General features: G+C 38.3%; 1 long non-coding RNA gene across 1 annotated transcript in view; it reads left to right on the plus strand.

Annotated features, from left to right (window-relative positions):
* The window catches only part of LOC122980378, a 16,275-nt gene continuing 3,221 nt past the window's right edge, over positions 1 to 13,054 (plus strand). Inside the window, exons 1-3 of the long non-coding RNA XR_006403036.1 lie at positions 1 to 77; positions 786 to 914; positions 3,040 to 3,168. This is a non-coding gene — a long non-coding RNA (uncharacterized LOC122980378). The remainder of the gene's footprint in view (positions 78 to 785; positions 915 to 3,039; positions 3,169 to 13,054) is intronic.

Here is a 13,054-nt window from a genome sequence, read left to right on the forward strand (position 1 = left end):
ATTTATTCCACAGGTTGTAGTATCTTCTTACAGGAATATTCAAAGCCAAGTTCTCCTAATCAGCAAACTGTACTACGGTAAGAGAACCGTGTGGTTCGGTCCTTACCAGAGCCTCAACCCTTGGAAACCACAGAAACGGACTTATATCTCTAAAAGTGACAGTAACCTACTTCACTGTTTTAACAGAAAGCTTAAATAATGTTGCCTTTACAAAATATCAGGCTTACATCAACATCAATTAAATCAAATCATTTTTAGCTGAACTTTAAGCCAGTTTCCATTCACACGCAGCAGCAGGCTAATGCTAATGCTAACTCCAGGATGTCAAACAGTCCTCATCTGAACTCTGTGAGGAAAACTGAGGCTCTAAATCACTGAACTTGTCCTCAACATGAGGGTTACACAACAAACATGCTAAGATAAAAGCAAACTTACCCAACAGCATTCTGTCTGTCCTGTTTCTGTTGTATTAGCAGAGTTAAATAGTACAATATATCTGAGATGTTCTGGAGTGGAAGTTTAAAGTAGCATGAAATGGAAATTTACCACAAAATTGTACTAAAATACAGTACTTGAGTAAATCTACTTCCACCATTGTCGTCCATAGACACATTTAACTTTATGGTATTTAAATTTGTTTGATTATTAGACGCTGAACGATACAAAAACTATAAAATCTACATCAACTACATCTACTACATCTCTCGCTCTCTCTTCATCATCTTTTATCTCCTCTACAAACATTCAAAGCTTTTTCTTCTTGTACATCTTCATCTGAGAAACAGCCTCAGAAGAAGAAGAAGAAGATGATGATGGATTCATACCTTCAGTTCAAAGGCTCAGGACCATAAAGGCCTGTCATTGAGAGGGAAGCAGCCAGAGGCGAAGCCGAGCAGGAGATCCCAGTTAAACAGGTATGCAGCTCCTCAGAAACTGGGTTAGTTGACTGAGCGCTCGAGTCGAGAGGAGCTTTTTGTTTGAGTGGATGCTAAAATTTCAAACGCTTTACAGGTGTGCTGTCATCAAAATACCTGACTTTGTTCTTCTGCTGTTGTAAAAGAGAAACGTGTAACTGCTGATGGCACTTTTACGGCAGCTGTCTTACGTAAGCAGGTAGCAGCACGCCGCTTTGTCTGTTACTGCGTCTGGTTTTATTTGAATTTAATGTTGGAGATTTGTGGGTTTTATTGTTTTAAAGTTTAGAGTTTTTGTTTTGAGAGCTGCTCTCATTGCTTAAAATCATTGGGTCCAAATTTGAGCCAGTTTGGGTCAATATGGCACCAGTACAACGCTGGGTTACCCAGTGGAAATCTGTTATTCTGACTCAGTGTTACACACCAAGCTTTAGCCAGAAAACTGTCACAAATATCAAAAACGATGCGCATGACATTCAAAAGCTACACAAGTTATTAACAATCAATAACAATGACATGTCAGTTTAAAAAGAGTTAAAGAAGAGATTATAACGAGCTGTAGTTTGGGTAAATAACACTAAAACTGGGTCACAGCAACCGATCGTCCTGAGTGGCTTTAACATTAACCCAGTATTATGTTGGTGCTATATTAACCCAAACTGGGTAAAATATTACCTCATTGATGTTTAATGTGTGGTGAAGACTTCAGTATATTTGTGTCTGTAGATTTCTCCTCTAAAGTATAACCTGTTGATTATTTTCCCGATTAATCAATCAGTTGTTTGGTCTATAAAATGTCAGAAAACGGTGAAAAATGTCGATCATTGTTTCCCAAAGACGACGTCCTCAAATCCACAACCTGAAGATATTCAGTTTACTGTCATAGAGAACTAAAGAAACCAGAAAATATTCACATTTGAGAAGCTGGAATCAGACAGAAACAAATATCATCATCAGCTTTTAAGTTGATATGTCGAACTTGTTAGCAAACAGTTGCTTTATTTCCACATCCAGCAGTTACGGAGCAACATTATCATTCATGTGGAGTCGTGTTTCTGTCCACCTGGTGAATGTGAGTCCAATATTCACTCTCTTTTAGCTTCTGTTTTTACTCTCTACCAACTCCTGAGGGAAATATCTGGCTCTTTAGCTGCTAAATGCTCCACTATGTTCACCAGCTAGTCTACAGCTAACTGTGTCTGTTGCAGGTAGTGTACAGCGGCTTTTTCTCTGAAAACGACGCTATGAGACGCTGAGAGTGAACCAGAACAGTAAAAGTCGCAGCCGGACAGATAAACAATGAGCTGAAACTCACTATAAAGCTCCGTAAAGCCGAGAGGACACGTATCGATCTCTCCATCTAACTCTCTAAAAGAAAGCAAATAAGCTTATTTCCCAAAAATGTCAAACTATTCCTTTAATAAATTCATCTACAGTTAATTTGTTTTCATATTCTCACATTTCTCCTCCTGAAGTTTTCACAGCCAGCAGACTTTTGGCTTTGAGCAGTGATGATAAGAGCTGAAACAAAAACAAAAGTTAAGTCAGGTGCCTTTGAAACCATGTAGTCCTTTTGTCCTTGGATCATGTGGGGGTGTGTGTGTGTGTGTGTGTGTGTGTGTGTGCGCGTTATGGGAACACACACCGCAGCTGCCGGCCTCCCTGACTACCAGCCGTCAAACAAAAAAAATCCTTTTCAAAACCAACCTCAGGAACCAGCGGAGAGATGATTAAATTCTCCATGCGAGGAGTTCAAAAGCAATAAAAAATGAAATGAAAACACAGGCGGTGCGCAACACAAAGCCCTCATTGTTGCCGGGCAAAGGAATGCCTGTGTGTGTGTAACTGTGGGCAGAGGCCGGGAGGAATTTGAGTTTTTGCATGCAGACAAAAGGTGGCCTATGACTGGGAGAGACGAGGGGAAGAGAGGCAGCGAGGATGAGGCACAAAGAGGGAAACAGTGAAAGAAAGCAAGACAAGAGACAGACAGACAGAAGCTGCTGCTTCCTACATGCTAACACGTTAGCTTACAACCTGTTAGCATTCGCCACAGTTTAAATGATTAGTGTTTGCATTTTATTTCTTTTAGTGATTTTCTGTTATTTATATTCTGTTATGATGTCAGATGTCAAACGTGGTCATCCCTCTCAGCTTCAGGGCTCTGGTGCTGACCCTGACCTTTGACCTTTCTGCATAAGAGAAGAAGTTCTATCCACCTTATTCCCAGCTTCAAGATATCTTGCATGAATTACAGGTGCGACTTCCTTTTCTTTTAATGCATTATGTGTGAGATTTCGTCCCTTTTCTTAGAAATGTTGAGGAAATAAACAATGTGGGGACGGAGCCCTGAAACAGGATAACACAGAGCGGTGGGAGGACCTGAAGAAGAGTCCTCAGATAACGTACAGTCGCATTTTTAGCTATTTTATTGATTGTGTTGCTGCAGACTCTGAGGCTCATCAGTACTTCCATTGTAATAAAGTTGAATGTGTTTTGTTAAAGGGGAAATATTCTGCTTTTAGTGGTTTTCTGTTGTTTATATCCTGTTCTGATGTCGGATGTTAAACATGGTCAAAGTTCCAAAACTTGAGGTGAACGTATGTAGAAATGCTGCCTGCAAGTCAAAACCCAGGGCTTCAACCTGCTCTCAACGCTTCGTTTGTGACCTTTTTTCTTGCCTTGTTGACGAGCTGACGTTGGCTCATCATACGTGCTCATAAACAGCCGTCAGTTCTGTAGCTTTGGTTGCTAACGTGGTTGCTAACGTGGTTGCTAACGTGGTTGCTAAGGTGTTTCTATGTGTTGTTCACATTGTTCATTTTCATATTTTGGATCAGATTTTAGCTCAAACTTGTACAGATGGATTTGAGAAGTTGGTTTGGTTAGTTGTTTGAAATTGTAAATCAGTCAGTTTTTCATCTGACACTAAGAAGTTGCATCTTTGGTTGCTGTTGTTCTGTAGAGTCATTGTAGTTTACAATAGACACTGAATTCAATACTGACCTTCATCATGATTTACATTGTTTTTATTGTTATGAAAAGAAACAACCATGACGTATTTTAACACACAGCAAAGTTTCCATCATGTGTGTTTTCTTCCAACTACAGAAAAGAGTTTCAACTCTCAAACAATGCATTCTGGGAGATCTGCTAATATGCTGATCATGTTTCTTTTAAGACTTAATTTAATGAGTTGAGTGAACTTTCAGCTGTTCATTCATTCAACTCATCATTTCAAGTCTAAAGGTTTAAAGTCTGAGAAATTAAATATGAGTTCTGAAATGGTATTAAAATAAAAACCCAGAAATTTTAGGTTGAATTAACTTGAAATGATAAAACTTATATTTAAGTCAAATTCATGATAAAATATTAGTTGATTACACTAAATTCCTGTATGATGTTTACAGTGAACAGGTTACATAACAACTCAAATACTTTTCTATATGTTGAGTTTTTAATGAAGAAAATGGAGGAAACGTATTTAGAGACCAAAAAATCTGATTAAATTTGCAGATTTTACATTTTATACACGCAGCAGGATGGAACCCCAAACAATGAGGTGATAAAGTCGATGTCAACAAAAAACAAACAAACACAGAGTTGAGACGGTTTAAAGAGCAGAAACATGGACGCTGTTACGAGTCATTTATATAAACATACACACACACGTATCCATCTGCTTACAAAGTCTTAGTTTCTCTCTCACACACACACAAACACACACACACACACACACTCTGAGAACCTCATTTCCTGTAATCCCTCGACACCTGACCTCTGACCTCAGTGAGGGTGTTGACAGATTTAAGACCCCCGACTTCCTCCGTGTCTGTGTAATCTGCGGCTCTCGTTCCAACGTTGTGTGTGGAAACATTTTTGAAAACGATTACATCAAACTAAACACGTCAGGAAAAATGATTTCTTCTTCAAATATATTGTCTCTCAAAGGAAAGAGAGTTCGTCTCACACTGAGGTTATCTGAGTTCAAAATGTGTTCGTTGTAAACAAAAAACGTAACGTAAAAGATGTTGTAATTTTTTATTTTATTAGTTTATTTAACGGAACAGACAAGCAACAGATGTCATGTAAACAGAGTCTAGCTGAAGCTAATTTACAGCCTGTTCTTTATTAAACTAATTAATTTATAAAACAATGCTCATATATGACTGAAGTGCAACAGCCAATAGTTTTGCTAGAAATGTAAAGCTGCTGAATCACAATTTTCTGAACATGAGAAAATGTCGTAGTAACGTCTTTGGCAAGTTGTAGAAATGTTGATACTGAACATATGAGTGAAATGTTCAAAGATAACATACCTGGTTGTTTTTCTCCCATCAAAATATCTGATCTTGCAGCACAATATCCGCTAGAAGAGACGATATTATTACTCTGTTTCTGGTTGTGTTCAGACTCACAGCAGCACTCGGTTCAGGTCAGAGAAAGATGCTGTTCTCTGTTTAATACAGAAGAAGTCTGCAGGGACTTGAAACTCAACATGTTTATGAACATTTAAGTGACACTAACATCTCTCACTGACCTGAACCAAAGTGCTTTTGTTGCCTAAACCTTCGTTCCACCCCGACCTTCGACCTCCAGAGCGAAATATGTGAAAAAATGTAAACACAGTAACAAACAGTAATACAGTAAATACACAGTTATACACAGTAATACACAGTAAGACACAGCAAATACAGTAAATACACAGTTATACACAGTAATACACAGTAAACACAGTAATACACAGTAAAACACAGTAAACACAGTAAACACAGTAATACACAGTAAAACACAGTAATACACAGTAAACACAGTAAACACAGTTATACACAGTAAAACACAGTAAACACAGTAATACACTTAAAAACACAGTAATACACTTTAAAACACAGTAATACACAGTAAAACACAGTAAACACAGTTATACACAGTAAAACACAGTAAACACAGTAATACACTTAAAAACACAGTAATACACAGTAAAACACAGTAATACACAGTAAACACAGTAATACACAGTAAACGCAACAAACGCAGTAATACACAGTAAAACACAGTAAACACAGTAATACACAGTAAACACAGTAATACACAGTAAACACAGTAATACACAGTAATACACAGTAAACACAGTAATACACAGTAAACGCAACAAACGCAGTAATACACAGTAAAACACAGTAAACACAGTAATACACAGTAAACACAGTAATACACTTTAAAACACAGTAATACACAGTAGAACACAGTAAACACAGTAATACACAGTAAAACACAGTAAACACAGTAATACACTTAAAAACACAGTAATACACAGTAAAACACAGTAATACACAGTAATACACAGTAAACGCAACAAACGCAGTAATACACAGTAAAACACAGTAAACACAGTAAACACAGTAATACACAGTAAACACAGTAATACACAGTAATACACAGTAAACACAGTAATACACAGTAAACGCAACAAACGCAGTAATACACAGTAAAACACAGTAAACACAGTAATACACAGTAATATACAGTAATACACAGTAAACGCAGTAATACACAGTAAAACACAGTAAACACAGTAACACACAGTAATACACAGTAAACACAGTAAAATACAGTAAACACAGTAATACACAGTAATACACAGTAAACACAGTAAAACACAGTAATACACAGTAAACGCAGTAAAACACAGTAAACACAGTAATACACAGTAAACACAGTAAAACACAGTAAACACAGTAATACACAGTAAACGCAGTAAAACACAGTAAACACAGTAATACACAGTAAACACAGTAAAACACAGTAAACACAGTAATACACAGTTATAAACAGTAATACACAGTAAACACAGTAATACACAGTAATACACAGTAAAACACAGTAAACAGTTATAAACAGTAATACACAGTAAACACAGTAAACAGTTATAAACAGTAATACACAGTAAACACAGTAAACAGTTATAAACAGTAATACACAGTAAACACAGTAAACGCAGTAATACACAGTAATACACAGTAAAACGCAGTAACATCAGCTCCTGAGTTGAACTTTTTTTTCACCGCTACATGAACGAGGGAAAGTTAATAATAGAAACAGTAAACGTGGAGGTTTAATGTCACTCAGTGGACTAAACAGAAAGAAACAAATCTGGCTGCTCGTTAGTTTCCAGCATCAGTGATGATGAGTGATAATAAACCTCCAAGTTTCCTTTTTTAGAGAAATGCGGTCAAGAGAGAACAGTAAATTACGTTTATCTGAAATTCCACTCACACTAATTTCCTTTACTGCCTCCCAACATTCAAATCAGAGAAGCAGGAAGAAGGAAGACGTTTGTCCAGATGCTAATCATCGGAGGGAAACAGTCAAATCAGGACATGCTGGGTATTTTACAGGTGACGTTAGTGAAGTCAGACTGGTTTTCACTTCAAAGGGACAACAGAATATTCGATATGACTGAACTGGTCTGATCAACAAAGCAGCTTCAAGTGAAAGAGAAACAGAAAGAGAAGAAGAAGAGAAAACCAAAAGATAAGAGAGGCAGGAGGTAATGCATGTCTTTGAGGTGGACATGAACAGACGAGGATGAGCTCTGAGTGGCACAAACTGAGGCGAAGATGAGTCTGTGCACGTCGAAAAATATTTAAAAATGGAGAATGTTTGGTGAAAAATAACAAAGAAATAAAGAAATGGTGTTTCTGTCACCAAATACACACTCTAGACACACATGACCTGTTTATATTGAGAGATTCAGGGACGTCAAGGCACAATGTTAATTTCACACTAAGCCAAGTTGTAATTATCTATATCTATATATACGTACAACTATGACTGAATAACACTTGTTAAGACTACATTGCATTTAATAGCAATAAATGTTAGTGAAAAGGCTTTAAACTCGTTGCTAACGTTAGCTGGTTAGCTAGCAGCACTGTTGCTTATTTAAACACACAATATGTAATTTCAGCCGCTAGGGGTCTCAATCAAAACAATAACAAAAGACGGAGTGTGATGACGGTCTGAAGTAGCAAGGGATCATGGGAGTTGTTGTCTTCGTTGTTTAATAACCAGCGTCACCGGGAGGGGCTGTTAGCCGAGCTGCTGCTAACGTTTGTCCAGTTTATTTCTCTGATAACTTAAGATCCAGACGTCCAATGACTAAAATCCTTCTTCTGGCTAAAAGATATAGTTAAAAACCACCTAAATTTATCATGAAAATGTGGCTTAAAACTGAATAAAAGTCCATTTATAACAGTTTGTGTGGAACAACCACAACGCCGATGTATTATCTTGTATGTGTGTAAGTTACTCTTTGGTAGACGCCATTGTAGCGGACAAACACAGCACCGCCGTATGCATCTGGTGCGTGTTTACTCTTTGGTAGAGGAGGTATGACGCCATCGACAGGCGACCAAATGAAACGGTCCGTTACTTACTTAATTACAGATTTCTCTGGGTTTGAAAACTGTTGGAAACATTTGGGATAATGTAAGTACACAACTCAACAACATATATAACATAGGTCTAGTTGTTTCTAGACATTTTAATGTGGAATAATTACATATTATAGCTTTATGCTCACAAACATGTAGCTGCTGTTTTTACAACAGTATTTAACTCTTGACTCTGTAAAACTCTCATGTTTATCTTGTTTTGTAGGACACATTTCAGTGCTGCAAGTTTGTTTTGACAAAAACAATAATTTAGCTGCTAATAACAGCAAAGGACAACAAGCTAACGCTAATGTTAATGACTTGTGGGTTATAGTTAAAACCACTGATGCTAAAATCACTTTTAAAGTCAAACAGTTTCACATGGTGAGCTGAGATTGGTTGTTGACTTCATGTTCTTGTTAAAGCTGAACTTGGAACACAAAGTTGAATTTGTGAGGTTTTAATTCGCCCAACATAAACAAACCAACGGAGGCGGAGAACGGCCGTGCTTTCAATTTCTGTTTTTTAATACAATAATCTCGAGATCACAAGTTAATTATTTCATTATCTTGAGAAAACAAGTTTTGTTATTTGGAGATAACGTGATTATCTGTTATCACAAGAAAACAGAAGGTCATTTCCTCTTATTACTTATAATGTTTATCAGAGATCAGGAGTCACATGCCAGCGTGCATGGATGGCGTCTTGACAACTGGAGCAACTGATTTAAGCTGAAAATGTCAGATTCACAAGTACCCATTATTATTTCATTATTATAGACATTATTATTAACAGCACTTTTATGAATGACAACCAAATAACAGGTTGATTAACTCCTGGTCATAACATGATGGGATGTTTCATGAAGCATCTTATTAGCCTTAATGAGAGGAAGGACGCTGTGGTTCAGAGAGGGAATAAGAACTAATAAGAACTAATATATGACAGATTTGATCCTTAAGAGCCACCTGAAGGCTTCTTGTGCTCGATCTAAACAGTTGAGTTCTCCATGTGAAGGAGACACGGAGAGAAGAAGAAGACAGTGAATGAACAAATGAGAAGGAGCTCCACCCGTGATAAATCTCGTGGTAAATCTATTATCTTATTATCTTGAGAAATCGGCCTTTTGTTTTCTGGAGATAACGAGATAAATTAACTCGTGATCTCGAGATAACGGCATTAAAAAAAAGACATTATCGCAAGCGCGGCCGTCCTCGGGCTTCTTTACAAACCCACCGATCGGAGTGATTCCATTAAAACCAGACTGATACTACCGTCATTGTCTGAGCGGTTAATACGAAGCTTCAACCAGGAGATGATTAGTTTAGCAGAAACACCGAGCTTCCAAATCTCACAAATCACACACAAACTCAGAGCAAGTTACAGTTTTAATGAATGATTTCTTGGCACAGCAACTAAACGAACCACCTCTTGGCTCTCAGTCAGCAGACAAATAAGAGGGAAGCCATCTTTTCATCTTCAGTAGTTATTATTGTTAAGACAGTTTGCAAATGATCAGCAGGGAAAATTTTGTATTCTAGTTAAAGTTGATGTTTAACTCTTAACAACGTGGGGATTTACATCCCTGTGAGTGAATCCACCAATCAAAGTGATTCCATTAAAATAAGTTGATGAAATGACTGTTTGAATGGAGCTCCAGTGATCAGTCATGACAGATCGTGTTTGTTTCCTCATGAAGGGAAAGAAAGAGCTGCAGAGATCTAGAGACAGATAAAAAGAGACACAGAGAGATGTTGAAATGTTCTTTTGTAATCACCGTTTCCTCTCACTGATGCTCAGTGCGGATAAAAAGAAACTCAGCGTCCCGGCCTGGTGGAACACGTTCTGGAAATTCCCATAAAAGTTCCTGAAGACACACACACGCGTGTGTGAAGATGTGTGTGTGTGTGTGTGTGTGTGTGTGTGAGAGAGAGAGAGAGAGAGCAAATGTGCAAACTGTCAAAGATTGTCAAAACAAAGTGAGATAAGAGAAGAATGTGTGTTGACTGTATGTGTAAGAGTTGTTTTTAGCAGCGCGGTGTTGTCGATCTGACGGTCCGACACCTGAAATATCTCAACAACTATCGGATGGATTGATGTGAAGTTTCAGACGTTCCTGTTCCCCAGAGGATGAACTCTTATGACTTTTCCTGCAGCGCCACCAACAGGTCAAAGTTTTCATTTATCCTGAGAAACATCTGAATGTATCTTATTGACTCTGTTGATCTGCCGGCTTCTCCTCTAGCGCCACCATGAGGTTTGTGACTTTAATGAAATATCTCGACTGTTTGGATGGTTGTTATGACATTTTTGTAAAGACACTGATGTTCCCCACAGGTTGAACTCTGATAACTGATGATCTGACTTTTTTTTATCTTGTGAACTCCAGTAGAGTTGAGAGGTGGGAGAAGCTACATGGAGCTGCCCTGGTTACAGAAGTTTATTTTTCTTATAAACAACATTACGTGACTCACAGTTCTACAGAATGAACATGAAACTCTCCTGGTTGAATCGTTCCTGTAAAAGAATATATCTGGTTCTTGAGTAAAAAGTCGAAGGTACAAGAATGTACATAAAAACTTAAGAGGTAGAATTTAACTACGACTCCCAAGGTGCATTTTGGAAAGAAACAGCCAATCACTGAGCTTTAAATTCTGTTACTAACAGTGGGCAGAAACTTTGAGTGCATTCGGTAACCATGGCGACACGTTTTGTTCACAACTTCAACAACGAAGCGTTTTGAATTCATTACGCTCTGATTTTACACCTCTGACTGGCTTCTTCTCCATAGCAACAGCAGCCGAGGCTCATGGGTATTGTAGTGTTCTCACAGACAAAACCTGATTTCTTAAAAACGAAGCGTTAATAATGTAAACTGGTAGTTTTCACATCCTGTAACATCGAGGAGATCGATTAAAGACAAATTTGAAATGAGAATAAAGAATGATGAGAAACACTTCCAATGTTAGCATGTTAGCATGTTAGCACACTGTGGATTTTGGCCTCCGTCACTTACAGTGAAAGCACATTTGAAGGATCTTTTAATATCCAGTATGAACAGGAGGAAAACCTCTTTCACTGCTCATACGGACACCTGACTGTTGTTTTAAGACACACTCGAACAACTGTGAACGTGTCCTTTAGGAAACCGAGGAGACGTGAAGCGAAGCACGTATACTGAACCTGCAGCAGCATCTTACGGCAGCAGGATGTACCGAGGTGGAAACGTGTGGAGCTGGATGAAAGAGAATTTTAAAAAAAGACGTAACCAAACATTTAAAAAAATAAAAGTTTGGGAGAAACTCAAAACTGCACTTTAACCTTCGTCTGTGCTTGTTTTTAGCTCTGAGGAGCCTGAACAAACAGCACGTCCACTGCAGAGTTTACCTTCATCTTCAGACCGCTGTGATTGTGTGTGTGTGTGTGTGTGTGTAAATATGACAGAAAGTATGTGTGTGTGTGTGTGTGTGTGTGTGTTAAATGGGGGTAAAGGATGATGTATGAATCTGTGTTTGTGTTGGAATGTGTGTGTGTGTGTTGTGTGTGTGTGTGTGTGTGTGTGTGTGTGCGCCACTCCCAGCAGTGCTGTATTTGTCAGTGTTTGCCGTCACCTGTGAGTGTGTTTTTCCCTGCAGCTCAGAGGCCGACAGGCAGCAGCTTGTCTGTTGGCTCCGTATGAATGTCAACAACAACACACACACACACACACACACACACACACACACAGCATATGTACTTAGCGTATGTATTTCAATCTCTGCTTTGAAGTTATTCGCTAATTTTTAGAAGTCTTACCAAACTATTTTCTGGAAAACTTACCAGAAAGCCATCATCTAACAACTAAAAGATATCTTTAGGTATTCATTTGGTCTAAAAGTTGATTCCTTTGTTGTTGTTCCTTTATCCACATTATTCTCAGCACCATGATACTGGGCGTGACCTCCAGGTGTTTCTTTCACTGAACTGGTTTCTGTGAGAGTTTGTGGTTTTCTACAGGTGTTTTCCCGTTTCTAAGAGACTTTTTGGAAACTAATGTTAAAGGGGAATATAAACCTGGTTCTCTACTGGAATATCTTTGCATGATTTCCAGTTAAAATTTATCTTCTACTGGTCCTTTATGCAGCCCCTCAGTTCAGCCTCTGTCTGAAACAGGCCGTTTTAGCTCCTGTCTCTTTAAGGCCCCGCCTCCTGATGAGCCCGCTCTGTTCTGATTGGTCAGCTTCAGGAAGCTTCCTCCGGCTCCGGAGGCTACGTAAACAAACTATAGTAGCAGGATTTCACTTCTTTTTCTCCTTCTTTACTCCAAATGTCAACTTCTCATATACATCCGTACGTGTTGGAGCTGAATCACATCTGAAATATGAGACACATGGAAACACCTTAGCAACCACCCTAGCAACCAAAGCTACAGAGCGGGAGCCGTCGTCAGTTCGTCAGCAAGGTAGAAAAAAACACAGCAAACGAAGCGTTGAGAGCAGGTTGAAGCCCTGACTTTGGACTTGCAGGCATCATTTCTATATACGTTCACCACAAGTTTTGGAACTTTGACCGTGTTTAACATCCGACATCAGAACAGGAAATAAACAACAAAACTACTAAAAGCATTAACGTCTCCTTTAACAAAACACACAAACTTAAGTTCTTCTCCTTTTCTGAAACTCTACATTTATTATAAGTTATAGTTTCTTTGCTGTTCATCACACACGT

Source organism: Thunnus albacares, chromosome 4 (assembly GCF_914725855.1).
Source record: "Thunnus albacares chromosome 4, fThuAlb1.1, whole genome shotgun sequence".
NCBI classification, from domain to species: Eukaryota; Metazoa; Chordata; class Actinopteri; order Scombriformes; family Scombridae; genus Thunnus; species Thunnus albacares.